Raw genomic sequence first — 14,908 nt, 5'->3', positions numbered from 1 at the left:
CCCACCTTTGCAACCTCACCTCTTTCTTCAAACTCCCACGCCCCACTCACTTCCCTGCTCCTCCATTTTGTCTTTAATGTGTGCACGTCTTTTTACTTGCACATTGTGCTTGTAACATTGCTACAACCTGGTTTTAATTTACACACGAGGTATTCTGTTCTGTACCTCCATAAGTTTCTTCCACCCTTACCTCTGCACTTCCACCCCACGCCCTTGATAACTGCACTCCAGCCCTGATTGCCAGCAGTCAGTTCTTGGGGTGTGTCCTGCTCATCCTGGTTTAAACTTCCAAAGATGCTACTCCCCAGCCTGCACCTGCCTTGCACCCACTTAGTTGTATGGTTTCCTTGTGCATTTCCATGTGAGTTGTCTGTGAGCCCGGGCAGGGCAGGGACCACGTCTGACTATCCTTCATGCTCGTGCTCGTTAAGAACATATTGAATAAATTGTCTATGCAGTAAATGTGTACCGGGAGCTGGGGCTCAAGGAGGGGGCAGGGCTGGAAGTGGGGATGGAAGGGTCATCAGCAGACCCTTGAAGCCCTGGGTGTGGCTGAGACAGCTCTGGAGGGAGTTGAAAGGCTACAAAGCTGTGTCCTCTGCTAGAGGTGACTCAGCCCTTAGGGCTATGAGGCGGGTGGCTACCCACCCACTCCCACCCCCCTCAAATACTCAGCTGCACTGTCTCCTGTGGCTGCTGGGTGACAGACCTTGCTGGTCCCAAGGAATCACTTCTTCCACTGCCTCCTTCCTGCCTCTAATCCTCTAGGTAGGTCCTCAGGAGACAGGGAGGTCTCTGTGACCTACAGTGGAGTTCTAGTTTTCTGTGTGTGTGTGTGTGTGTGTGTGTGTGTGTGTGTGTGTGTGTGTCTGTCTCTCTCAAGTCTTCCAATTTGTAAGATGGGGGCATTAGACCAGAGAACCCCACTACCTTCAACATTCCTTGAGCTAGTTTCTAGAAGATGCTGCCTGCTGATCAGGGAACTGGGTAGTGTTGAGCGCTAGTTAATGAGGGTCTCTCAGGCTGTCTCAGTTTGCATCCTGCTGGGCTGTGTATGAGGGAAACCAGACAGGACAGAGACCAGAGCAGGGAGTTGGCAAGGGCTGGAGTGGGGGCTTAGAGCAGGGAGCCCAATGGTTGACAGGGTTTGGGAGGCAGGAAAAGAAGGAGAAAATAAGGGAAAACATAGGAGAATAAAAAGAATCAAATAAGTGATGTGTTTTCTCTAGAAAAGCATCTCCCTGTCCTGGGATGGGCTCACCAGATGTTCCCCAGATGTTGCTGGTGATGAGAAACATCTTCCTCTGGGATCACAAGTAAGCTCTTCCTGTTGGTAGGGAAGTGAAGGGTCTGTTCCAAGGCAAGGAGGGTGGGTCTGGAGCAGCATCCATCTGTGACTGTGGCACATGCATAGGCAGAAACACACCCACACACCCTCAGGGAATTTTTGAATACTTTAGAGAGTCCCACAAGTTTCTCAAACATTCAGCATACATGGACCACCCAATTTTAGGTAAACAAAAAATTACTACTAGTTTTAAATAGATATTTTTTAAATTAAAAATTAATGATGCATTTCCATCCAAAAGATTAAAATTAAAAGGACTTTTTTTTTAAGTACTAAATGCGGCAGGATTGAGAATTCATCAGATTTATCATACATTGTTGTTGGGAGGGTAAACTGATACAATCAGTTTGGAAAATAATTTGGCAGTACCTACTAAGGCCAGACTCTATGATCTTATAATTCTACTGCTCTGTATATTCCCAAGAGAAAAAAAGGTGCTTATGTCCACGAAAGACACAAGAATGTTATGGCAGCTTTATTCATAATAGCCTGAAACTAGAAACAACGCAAATGTCCAATAGGTGACTGAAAACAACTACGATTTATCATACAATGAAATATTACATAGCAATGAAAAAGAACAAACAATTGCCTCATATAATGACAGGGATGAATCTTAAAAACATTATGTTGAATAAAAGAAACCAAGCATGAAAGAGGAATAACTATGATTCCATTTATTTATATGAAGTTTAAAAATAGGCAGAACTAAAGCACAGTGACAGATATCATTACCTTTGCGAGTATTGACTAGGAAGGGTGACGAGCCTTCTGGGGTACTGGAGATGTTCTATATCTTATTCTGGACAATGCTTGGACAAGTATATACATATGTAAAAATTCAAGGTCTACTCTTAAGATTTGTTTACGTCACTGTATGTAAGTCTAACCTTGATAAAAGGAGGGGAGGAGGGGATGACAATCATAGTGCCATAACTGTGAAAGGGATGCTGTTGTTCTCAGCTGTCCACCAGTAAGTCTACCTCCTGACCAGTGAGGGATACCTGGGGCTCACAGGTCAGGTTCAGCTGTTTAAGTTTCTCTCCATCTAAATTACTGTAAGAGTTTTATTCCACCATGATTCTTAGGTGCAAGGAGGTTCATGGTTTTTGCGTCTAAGGGTTTTAAAGTTTTAGCTCTTACATTTATGTCTTTGATCGATTTTGAGTTAATTTTTGTATATGGTATAAGGTCAGAGTCCAGCTTCATTCTTTTGCATGTGAATAGCCAGTTTTCCCAGCACCCTGGCTGAAAAAATATTATTTTTCAAAATCAAATCAAAGCAGCTAAGTCCCAAGGAGAACTTCAACCTCAGTGAGCAGGGACCCTCTCCCATATGCTGCCTCCAAAGTTTGTCTGAGGAGTGGGGATGCCTTCTCTGTCCCAGATGGCCTGGCTCTCTGATTTTCAGTCCATGTTTTCTGCTCATGGGTAGCATGCCCCTATCCACGCCTATGGATTCACAGAGAGTAGGTAGGCTCTGCTGTTTCTGAGCCAACCTTGGTTGTGGGAAGGGAAGGGAGGAGTCTTTAGTGAGACTGGGAATGGGGACTAAGTCCTGTCTCCTTAGGAGGCTCAAACATCCCTCTGGGGATAACCTCACCCTACCACCTCCTCCTCTGCCCAGTCCTGGGGAGCATCCTGTTCCTCTCCACCTTGCCTCTTCCTCCTTTCCCTCAAAGGAACTCATTTCTCCAAGCCCCCATCCCTCCAAGTACCCTAGTCCCTGAAACAGGCTAAAGGTGTGGCTCCCAGGCCAGCAGTGTCAACATCACCTGAGAACTTGTTAGAAATGAAGATTATTGGGTCCTCCCCAGACCCACTAATCAGAAACTCTGGCAGTGTGGCCCCAGCAACCTGCATTCTAACCAGCCCTCCATTGATTCTGATGCATATCAAAGATTGGGACCCACAGAGCTAAGGCTGTGGAAAGCGAAACCCAGGAGAGGGGAATGTCTTTAAGCACATTTCCTGAACATTCTTGTTCATCTAAACTGGAAGACTTTTTAGTGTAGATCTGTGGATTGAAAATCTGAGCAGTTGAGTTCTGGGTCAAAGGATTTTGACTGATATTGCCAAATCGCCCTCCCCAGAGTTGCACCAATTTTACTCTCAACCAATAGTATTTGAGCATGCCTGTTTCCCAACACCCTCCCTGGCACTGAGTGTTATCAAACTTATTGATCTCTGCCAATCTGATAGGAGAAACCAAGAAGAGATCTTACTGTTTTAAATGCATTGCTCTAATTATGAGTGAAGTTGAGGCTCTTATAAGCCATTTGTGTTTCCCTCTAAACCACGGGTTTATATTCTTTACTTATCTTGTGTTGTTTTAGGTCTTTCAGGATTAGGGAGATGAGCCCTTCTGTCTGTCACACATGTGGCACTTAATCCTGGTTTGCTTTTTACCCAGGTTGATAGTATGTTCTATCATACAGAAGTTTTAAATTTTTATGTAGCCAATTTTCTTAAATATTTACCTTAGGGATCCTGGTGTTTGTGTGTTGCATTCCCTATCAGAATATTACAAATAAATTCATCTATTCTTTTCTCTAAAGTTTTATGGTCTTTTTGTTTTTTTTGGATGTGTTGGGTCTTTGTTGCTGCGTACGGGCTTTCTCTAGTTGTGGCGAGTGGGGGCTACTCTTCGTTGTGGTGCGCGGGCTTCTCATTGCGGTGCCTTCTCTTGCTGCGGAGCACGAGCTCTAGGCCCACGGGCTTCAGTAGTTGTGGCGCATGGGCTTGGTTGCTCCGCGGCATGTGGGATCTTCCTGGACCAGGGCTCGAAGCTGTGTCCTCTGCATTGGCAGGCGGACTCCCAACCACTGCGCCACCAGGGAAGCCCTTTACGGTCTTATTTTTAGATATATAAATCCTTTATCCATTTGGAATTTATTTTGACTTAAAGTATGGTATAGGGTTTCCATTTTATTTTTTCCCCCAAATGATTTATTTTCCTACCACCTTTTTCTTTTAATTCAAATGTCACTTTAAACAGAAATTGAATTCTCATGTGTTCTGGAGTCTGTTTCTGGTTCTCTACTCTGGTCCACTGGGTTGTCTATTTCATCTTTGGGTACCAAATTGCTTTACAAATTACAATTTCATAATGTGTTTTATCATCTGATAGGTGTAGCCCCATCGTGTTACTTTTCTTTTTCAGGGCTTTCCCAGCCCCTTATTTAATTCCCCATTTGAGTTTCATATCATTTTTTGGCAAGCTCCCCACCTAAAAATCCTGTGAGTATTTTAGTTAGAATCACATTGAATTGATACATTAATTGAGCTTTGACGTTTTTATAACATTGGGTCTTTCTATTCAAAAGCTCAGTATAGAATGTTCCCTGTATAATTTTAATATTCATAAAGGCCCTTATATGTCTTTTAAGTATTGTTCTGAATATTTTATCTTTTTGATTGCTATTATAAGTGCAATTCCTATTATATTTTCTGGTAAATTGTATTTTTATATGTAGAGGAAGGCTACTGAGTTTTGTATATTAAGCTTTGTAAACTGCCATCATTTTGAATTCTCTTATTGTCTATAATGGTTGTGCATTTTTCAGTCATATCATCTATGCATAATTTAGCTATTCTGTTATGATTTTGTTTGTCTTAAGCAGGAATTGATTGGGATATTTTTCAAATGTCTTTTTGGCATGTATTGAGATGTTATATAGTTCTCCTCTGATCTATTAATATGGTCAGTTTTATTACAAATTCCCTAATGTTGGACCACCTGCATTACTAGAATGAACTTACCTGGATATGATGAATGATTCTTTGAAGGTATTGCTGATTTATATTTGCTAGTATTTTATTTGAGATTTTTGCACCTCACGTTCTATCATATTTAATTACTAATTACTATTTGGATTCCCCACATTCCTCCTTATCTTTTGTTTCTTACTAGGTCATGAGCCGATGAGGTCAGTTAAAATATACTCATGTCTCATCCAATTTCTATTTGCATTTTCTGTATGTATACTGTTATTCTCAACTCCCATATCTTATTCTTGGTTTTGAAGCTATGCTATCTGGTGCCTAGAGATTTCAAAAAACTAGATTCTTAATGTGGATACTGCTGTCTTTCCTGTTTAACTTCCTCTTCTCTCATTTAGCATTTTTATTTTGAATTTGACCTTGACTGATAGTAACATTGCAGCCTCAGCTCAGTATTTTCTTGTATACCTTGGTTTATATTTTATTTTTAACTTTTCTGAGTGATGCTGTTAAAGATGCATCTCTTCTATACAACATACAATAGAACATTGTTTTATGATCTCATAATCTTTTTTTTCTGTTATAATATGAGTTTATTCTATTTACATTCCTTGATATAACATGTATTATGCTTACTTCTGTCATCTTCTGCTGTGTTTTCTATTTTAATGCTTCTTCTGTTTTCTATGTTTTACATGTGTATTTTTTTGTTTTCTTTGATATGTATGTGTGTGTGCTCACATGTGTTTGTATTTTTGTCTGATGATTTGAAGTTTTATAGTCTGTTTTTAATTTTTCTAGTGGTTGCCTTTATATTGATTTATTTCTCTGCCAAGAGAAAAAAACCTTCAAATGTAGGGAAAGAGTCATATTCTCAAAGGCTGAGCCTTGGCACCACAGTTCTGTCTTCAAATTCTTGATATCCTCAGAATCAAACAAACAAAAACCAAGAAACAAAACAAAATTCTTGATATCCTCAACATGAAAAATAGTGATAGTCTCGCCCTGAAGCCAAAGGTTCAGGGTAACCAAGATACTGAACGTGCCACTGAGATGCTTCTTGAGTGAGCGAGCCACCTGTGGTAAAGAGCTATCGGTACCACAAAGGGACGCTGTATCTCATCTCTTATTTCAAAACCTCATGTGAATATCTTTCCCTCAACAGCCAGCATACTTTGTTCAACAGTGTCTTTTACTTGCTGTCCATTTCTCCACACAGTTTTCTGAAAAGGCATAGTCGGAGAGGCATGAATAGAGGGCATTGACTCTTCTTGCTATTTGTTTCTACACATATCGAGATCAGGAGCCAGATTGTTGCCTGACAGCTGGTCTTTGTGAATACAGTGGTGTGTGGTTGGTGTTCAGATGCAAGTTGTGTGTGTGTGTGTGTGTTTTCTTTTAAATCTGACAGTCAGTGTACCATCAGATAATGGCACACTCAAAACAGGATCACTTTAGGAAAGCTTATTTACAATGGTACTACTTACAAACATGTAGGTGTAGGAGCACCCCAAGGGATGGTACGATAACCTGGACGAGCAGCAGCAGAGCTGTTACCACCAATAGACCTGAAGGGAAAATGTGGGGGGAAGGGAGAGGTCACTAGAAGGGAGAGAACTGAGTGGGCTGGCTGCCTTGGGAGGACCAGTGGCCCCCCACTGGAGGATACCTCCAACCCATGGAGACTCACAGGCAGGAAACCAAAGGACTAAATACCTGATCTCATTCGCTTCCCTCTACTGTCCCTGCTGGGTCTCCCCATGGCTGAACCCAACTGGAAGCCAGAAGCTCATTCATCTAATCTTGCAAAGGAATTCAGTGATACATAGAACAAAAAGTCAGCAGGTACATTTCCTTCCTGTGTTTTTGGAAAATATGTGGCAAGCTGACACATCAGTGGTACACCCATTAGGAATGCTTTCAATTACCAATAATAGAGAATTCACTACAGTTTACTTCTGTACTGTAACGGGAAGGCTGGAAGGTGGCAACCACTGACATTCAATAATGTCAGTGCTGGTGTCTCTAGAATTCTCTCAGCCTTTACCTTGTGCTGGTTGCTTCATAGGTGCAAGATGGCTGCCCAGGTCCAGGCATCATGACCATAGTTAAGTCAGGAAGAAGGGGGAAGGGGGGATACCAGCACGTATACCCATTTTCTGAAAAAAACAAAACCAAACCAAAAATTTTCATAGGAGTACCCTCAGCAGACTTTTCATCATATTTAATTGGCCAGAACTGGGTCTCATGTAGCAGCAAGGGAGACTGGGAAAGTGGGAAATGGGCTGGTCATGATTGATTTAGACCACTTGTAATTAATTGCCTGAGATTGGAGACCTTGGTGTATGGATCAAAATCAGGAATCTTTTATCAGGAAAGAAGGGACGGAATAAATTTCTGGATCAACAATGAACAAGGTTTGCCACAAGTGGTTTGTATTCAACAGCAAAGCCAACTGTCTGCTAGTACTCACTTAGGACAGCCATTGCTCTTTCACACTATGTGCCATTTATTTTATGTGACATCCAAAAGTATTGTTTGGGGACTTCCCTGGTGGCGCAGTGGTTAAGAATCCGCCTGCCAATGCAGGGGACATGGGTTTGATCCCTGGCCCAGGAAGATCCCACATGCTGCGGAGCAGCTAAGCCCATGTGCCACAACTACTGAGCCTGCGCTCTAGAGCCCGCAAGCCACAACTACTGAGCCCACGTGCCACAACCACTGAAGCCTGCGCATCTATAGCCCATGCTCCGCAACAAGAGAAGCCACCGCAATGAGAAGCCCACGCACCGCAACGAAGAGTAGCCCCCACTGGCCACAACTAGAGAAAGCCTGTGCGCAGCAATAAAGACCCAACACAGCCAAAAATAAATAAATAAATTTATAAAAAAGAAAAGGAATCACTATTTTATAAAAAAAGAATGAAAATATTAAAAAGTCAAGTAAATAAAAAGACTCATTTAATTTAAAAAAAAGAGTGTTGTTTGATCAAGTAATCTTGTCAGGAGCTTGCTCTGCTTTTCCTCAGTAGCCTATGACTCAATTTACATGTCATAGTTTGAAGTGTATAGGTTTTCACTGTAAGTTGGACACCTTTAATGATGCCTTTCTGGTTTTGATCTTTTCTCTGTCTTTAGTGACAAAATGTATCTTGACCACACTGGACATTATTATTTTACCCATATTATGGAAAGACCTGATTGGTTTTCTAACTAGCTTATGGGATCTGATGTGAAGAGGATGCAAAAGTCTCACTGGGCTTCCTGCCACTGTTTGACAAAGTTTCATAAGAGATGATGCCTCCAGGGCTAGAGAAAATGATTACCAGCTAACAAAATCCCAGTTTCAGATATTCATTCCCGTATCTGTCTTTCTGAGTCACACCTTTTTTCTCCTTGTGTAAAATTATCTCATTCTACACACTCATTTACTCTGGTATATATGATCATATTTTATATTGCAGTATTTTTTTTTGCTATTTTCAATATTATTTTTATGCTTTAATGAACCTCTTTTGAACTACTGATCCATCTTTATGATTTGGGGCCACACTACCATATAATAGTAACAATAAAATGGAAATATAACACATGTAAACAATCACATGTAAATGGTGTGAAAAATCTCTTAGCAAGCTGAACTAGACTCCATGGCATCCTCTTTAGTATGAACTGAGCTGAACTGGCCAACTCACTTCTGGTGGTAGAGGTGTGCCTACAAGACCATGATGATGATTACAAAGGTAATGGGATTTCTGTGGAAATGATCACTGATCTCACATTTATGAAATGTATGTGAACAAAATTGCTTGTCTGTGTAGCAGACCCTGCCATGCCCCACTCATATCCCCTTACACTCACAATTCTCACATGTGCTGATGATGGTTTCTATGGGGCCAACAGGGATGTCATCCAATGGAAGTGGAGCACGATGTCCAAGGCCAGCTCCTGCAAGAGGAAATTCATTTCTATACCATCTATCGACCTCTGCAGTGAACAGGGTCCTTGGTTCACTGGGGAGCGATGAGGGGCTGAGATCTTAACGAATCAAATGAATCCTTGCCCTCCCACGTGGAGCTGATAGGTAAGAAGTGAGATAATTCACTTACTAGAAGCTAGAGTATACTAAGGGCCACAATAATAACAGCTGTGATAGTTTAAAAACATGGCTGCAAATTCTTTCACACTTATCAGAAGAGGGAATCTAATTCCTCTCCCCTTGAATATGGGCCAGCCTTAGTGACCTATCATGAACAAAATGTGCAAGAAATGATACTGTATGATTTCCAAGGTTATTAGTAGGTGATAGAGCTACTGTACGCGCAACTGTTAGGTCAAAGGGTATGTTCATTTAAAATTCTGATCCTAATGCCAGGTTGTTCTCCACTTCTCTCCCACCCCTCCGCCTCCCAACAGTGGATAAACACTCCTTTTGGATCAGTATACTGGTTTCAACTGGCATTTCTATACTATGGGAGAAGTGAAGCATCTTTTTCCTTGGAACCTCTCTTGGGGTCAGAAGACCCAGCTGGAGAAAAGCGTGGGACTCAGGGGAGCCAGGGGCCCCCCGCCAACAACAGCCACGGCTCCACTTGCTCCCCCCTGCTCCCCTATTTTCGGCGCTTTCCTTCCTCCCCCACAAGCTTCAGATTCCTGGAACCAGGCTCGCTGACCTCACGCCGGTGACTTCACATCCGGGACCTTCTGGGAATTCTCAGCAGCACTTTTTCGTAAGAAAACTAACGGGGGAGGCGGGAGGGGAGGAGGAACGGGGTGCGTCAGGGGAGGGGGCCGGAGCTCCCCGCCCAGAGGCAGCTTCCTCTTTCCGGTCGGGGGTGGGTGGAGCTGGCAGCGGCGTGCGGCCGAGCGGCCGCCAGCTAAACCCGAGGCCCCGCCCCCACGCCCCCCCACGCCCCCCCACATCCCCCACGCCCCCAACACCCACCGCTGCCGGGTGCGCGCGCCAACCCGGGACTAGCGTCCTGGGACCAGGGGGCAATTGCCGGGGGCACCCAGGCTGAGCCTCTGCCAGAATTTTCTTCCGAAGTTAGATAGTCGTCTAACTTGGCAGCTCTGCCACAGGTGGGAAGCGGGTACCTTCCTGAGGGAGAAAAAGTGTGTGTGTGTCGCTGACTCGCAGGTACCAACAGTAGCGGGGGAGGGGGGACACGTACAAAACCGAAAGTTTACAACGGCGTTTTCCAAGCTACAAAACTGCATAAAGTTGAGAGGTCAGAGAAGGACACACTCCATGGCTTCTGCTTCCTTGAAGAGGTTGCCTCAGAGCTCTGTCTTCAACACCAAGCTGTACAGAAATGAACCGGAGGGGGAAATGAGGGGGGCTGCGTTATGACTTTCATAAGCCCTAGGCACTTGGGCTTTCATGGGCTCTTTCCTCCATAAAAAAAATATTTAAGAATATATTTTACAACTGTGGTGGTTAAAGATGAAGATACTAATGTTATATACTAAACCATTTTCTTCTACCCAAAAGTTCTTTTTTTCCTGTTGATTTTAAAAGAAGAATATTTTCATGGGCCCATCAAGTATTGTGGGCCTGAGGCTCCATCCATGCCTGCTGTGCCCAGTGGGTAAGCTGACCCTGGACAAAGCCAGGGTGGTGTGACAAAGCCTGGATAGAACATTAAAGGACCTGGAAGGTCTGATTCTCTTGGGGGAATGGAGCGAGAGAGGCTATAAACACAGGTGGCAGCTGCACAAGAAGGGCCTTGAACGACGTGAGGAGTGTGGATTTTATGGTGGAGGTGGTGAGGAGCCATTGTAGGGCTGGACTGGAGGATTGACAGTTTGGGGGTGGCACTGGAGGTGGGAAGGGCATTGGGAACGCTGTTGCTGTAATGACATCCAAACTCTTCCTGAGCCACAGTGGAGATGGAAGGGAGGGGGAAGGGTAAGCCACAGATTGATGTGAGGAGATGGGGCCTGGAGAAGCCTGGGTTGACTTCTCTGGCTCATCCCTCCTGGACAGGAGAAAACAAGAGGAGAAACTGTACTGGCTTCAGGACTTTGGGAAGATCAAATGGAGGGTCCTTCACCAGTCACAAAGCAGGGAGAGTTTGCATACCTTAATAGGTGTGTGGGCGGCTTCAGGGCCACCTCTTGCCCAGATCTCTGCAGGGGCTCCTACTAGCTATTCCAACCCCCTCTCTGCTGCCCCAGGCACCCCTCCAAAGCTCCATTCCCATTGGGCCGCTTTCCTGCTTCCCATGGCCCAGAAGACAAAACCACAGTCCTCACCTGGACATTTCCAGAGTTCAGAATGAGAAGAAACAGACTGGGTTTTCAACACCCCTTACAGTAGAACACTGTTCCAGAATCTCATTTGGTTACATGTTGCTCAATCCCCAATAACTGCCCTTTCTCCCCCACCCTGCAGTCCCTGCCAGAAAACAAAAAACAAACAAAAAACTATACGTGATTCCCACCTTCCAACGCAAACACTCGGCTTCCTCCAGAGCAGACCAGGCCAAAATCAAGGGCTGGGACAGGAACTATACTTACAGGGAGAAGAACTGGGCTCAAATGACTCCTTGAAAGACAAACCTTCACTTATTCACTCTAAAACATGGATTGAGCGCCTACTATGTGCTTTTGTACCATTCTAGGCACTGGAGATGCAACAGTAAACAAATGAGAAGTGTTTGGCATGGAGATGATACTCCAGTGGAAGGAGATTTGCCTGTGGAGATGGCACTTTCCAAAGTTGGCCACATATTCTTCTAGAACGTTGCCTCTTCCTCATCAAAAGGTAGTGTCTGATACCCCTTCCATTCAATATACACAGACTTGTGACTTACTTGTAACCAACATAATGCAGCAGAAGTGATTGTGTGTGACTTCTGAGGCTAGATCATAAAAGGCAATGCAGCTTCTGTCTTGTTAGTTGGGACACACGCCTTTGGAAACGAGATGCAACGCAGGAAGTCCAACTACCCTGAGACTGCCATAATGTGAGGAGGCCCAGGCAACACGGGGAGGCCACACATATGTGTTCTGGCTGACATTCCAGCTGAGGTCCCAGCCAGTAGCCAGCATCAACTGCCAGACATTTGCGTGAGTGAGTGAGTTTTCAGATGTTTGCAGACCCTAGCTGTCATATTACCCCCACCCTTTGAGACTTTCCAGCTGAGGCCCCACACATCATGGCACAGAGGGAAGCCATGCCCACTGTGTTCTGTCCAAATTCCTGACCCACAGAATTCATGAGCATCATAAAATGGTTTTTTAAACCACTAAATTTGGGGTGGTTTGCCATGCAGGAATAGTATCCAGAACACTGACAATAAACAAGCAAATATGTGAGCAAGATAATTTTCTGCTGTGATAGGTTCTCAGGAAAACAAACAAAAATAGCACAGCATGATAACTTGGAGGAAGGCCGCTATAGATGGGGAGTGGGTGGGTGTCGGGATAGGTGGGGGAGGCAGAGGAGGTATGGATCAGGAAAGGTCTTTCTGGAGAGACATTTGAACTGGAATGTGAGTGAGAAAGAGCCCAGCCACTAAAGATCTTGCAAAAAAAAAAAAAAAAGATCTTGCAGAAGAGACTTCCTAGCATAGGTTACAGCAGGTGCAAAGGCCCTGAGGCAGGAATCAGCTTGGTGTGTTCTGTGAAGATCAGGAATGCCAGTGTAACTAGGGGGATGTGGGTGAGGAGGAGAGTGGGGCAATGAAGCTGGAGAGGATGGTTGAGAGGCAAGGCATTCTGGCCTTACAGGCCCCTGAGAAGAGTTAGATTTCAGGCTGAGTGAGCTGAAAGCCTGTGGAGGGTATTATAAAGGAGTGACTTGGTCTGGTAAACTCTTTTTTTAAAAAAACTTTATTTATTTATTTATTTTTGGTTGTGTTGGGTCTTCGTTTCTGTGCGAGGGCTTTCTACAGTTGCGGAGAGCGGGGGCCACTCTTCATCGCAGTGCACGGGCCTCTCACTGTCGCGGCCTCTCCCGTTGCGGAGCACAGGCTCCAGACGCGCAGGCTCAGTGGTTGTGGCTCACGGGCCTAGTTGCTCCGCGGCATGTGGGATCTTCCCAGACCAGGGCTCGAACCCGTGTCCCCTGCATTGGCAGGCAGATTCTTAACCACTGCGCCACCAGGGAAGCCCCAAGGTAAACTCTTGATAAGAGCTTTGGGTGCCAGGTGGATGACAGACTGTAAAGACAGGGCAAAGGGAAGACCACTTGGGAGGCTATGACAGTGGTCCAGGAAAGGGGGGATGGATGGTGGCCTGGGACAGGGTGACGGCGGTGAAGATGGGGACTGTTGGATAAGTTCGGAACAGGGGCAGTGACAAGAGTAATGAGAAGGGAGGAGGCGCCCGGCCGGCAGGACGGTCCTGGATGGGGCCGCGGCAGGGGTGAGGACCGGAACTGGCATCCTTCTGGAATCCGGGAGGGAGGCTCCGAGCAGGGGCCGGCCAGGACGGCGTGTACTGGCGTCCGGCGTCTGCCGCGCGGAGCCTGCCCCTGGCTGCGCGCCTGCCGGGTGTTTCCCAGCAACGGCTACCGCCGCCCGAAAAGTTCCGAACCCAGCGGCCGAGGTGATGTCATTGTCACCTTGGCGACGGCGGGTGGGAACACGCCCCCTCCAGGCTAGGGGCGGGGTCTGGGCGCCGCATGCTCCGCCCCCAGTCGGCCCGCGTGGAAATGCCGCCCACTCCCCCGGCAGGAGGAGAGGCGGTGCCTGGGGTTCTGCAGCAGGTGTGACGGCAGGTGTGATAGCTTGTGAGGGCACTGGGCGAGGCCTTACCGAGCGGCCGCTGCTCTCCTTGCGCGCTGCCTCCGGTGCGCTCACTACCCATCCACCAACCTCTTCCCCACTCTTCCCCCTAGGCCGCCACCTCCAGCTATTAGGACTGGCTCCTCTGTCATTCAGAGATGCCTTCCCCAACCACGCAAGCTAAAGTAACTGCCACTTCTCCTCTCGTGGGCTGACCTTGTTTTTATTTCCTTCACAGTATCGCTCCCTTCTAAAATTACCTTCTCTGCTTATAATATATTGTCTTCCCTCTCTAAGTTCCATGAGGTCAGGGATAAATTCTGCCATGTTCATCTCTATTCTCAGCACCCTGGATGGAACCTGGCATGAAGTAGGTGCTCAATAAATGTTAGTTGGATGAATCAGTGAATTCACTCAATCATTTCATTCACCCAGGGGTTCATTTGTTTGACATTTGTGCAGTGCCTTCTAGGCACTTGTGATAAGCAGTAAGGATACTGAGATGAACAAGACAGGGACTCCACCTGGAGGTGAGAACAAGAGATAGATTAAAACTAATAATTACAGTAGGAGAAGTGAACAGCCTTGAGTTCCAGACGCTGGGCATAGTTCCAAGCACTTTACATATATTAATTCACTTAATCTGCACAATAGTAGGCACTTATAATCGTGCCCACTTTACAAATGAGAACACTGAGAACAGTCATGCCATAAGTTGCTGGGCCCTGTAATCAAGTGAGATCCCACAGAGGGCGGGGGAGGGGGACCCGTGGCGAGGGAGTAATAGCGAGATGTGTAGCCGGCCCAGGTAGGCAGATTTCCTATCTTAATTGCTTATACACACCAGTCTTCCAGGGGACAGGCTGCTTCCAGCTCAGAGCTCTGCTGCCCCAGGGGAACCCCTGTCAGTGGAGCAGGCAGTGATGGGGCTGGGAGGGGTGTGGAGGGCTGATCCCTGGGCTGGTGGTATGATGGGAGCCTACCTGTTCAACAAAAGCAAAGTATGGGCAAGTTTCCACCTAACCTTATCGGGGGCAGGATGTGTGTGTGGGTCGGGGGAGGCAGGGGTGGGCAATCATAGTTGTCCACCTATACGAAAGTGT

The 14,908-nt window shown here is 45.7% G+C and overlaps 2 long non-coding RNA genes across 2 annotated transcripts in view; one reads left to right on the top strand and one right to left on the bottom strand.

Annotated features, from left to right (window-relative positions):
- Positions 1-6,122: 6,122 nt before the first annotated feature.
- On the bottom strand, positions 6,123-9,838 carry LOC132374106 (uncharacterized). The gene is made up of 4 exons (XR_009505586.1): positions 9,744-9,838; positions 8,932-9,018; positions 7,119-7,230; positions 6,123-6,639 (listed from the first exon to the last, which is right to left on the bottom strand). It is a non-coding gene; the product is annotated as an uncharacterized LOC132374106 (long non-coding RNA).
- A 225-nt stretch (positions 9,839-10,063) lies between these two features.
- Positions 10,064-14,908, top strand: part of LOC132374107 (uncharacterized) — a 98,160-nt gene continuing 93,315 nt past the window's right edge. Inside the window, exons 1-2 of the long non-coding RNA XR_009505587.1 lie at positions 10,064-10,152; positions 11,697-11,839. This is a non-coding gene — a long non-coding RNA (uncharacterized LOC132374107). The remainder of the gene's footprint in view (positions 10,153-11,696; positions 11,840-14,908) is intronic.

This window comes from Balaenoptera ricei, chromosome 11, assembly GCF_028023285.1.
Source record: "Balaenoptera ricei isolate mBalRic1 chromosome 11, mBalRic1.hap2, whole genome shotgun sequence".
Lineage (NCBI taxonomy): Eukaryota > Metazoa > Chordata > Mammalia > Artiodactyla > Balaenopteridae > Balaenoptera > Balaenoptera ricei.
The sequence above is the reverse complement of the archived record's forward strand: the minus strand, read 5'-3'. Positions and strand labels throughout refer to the sequence as shown.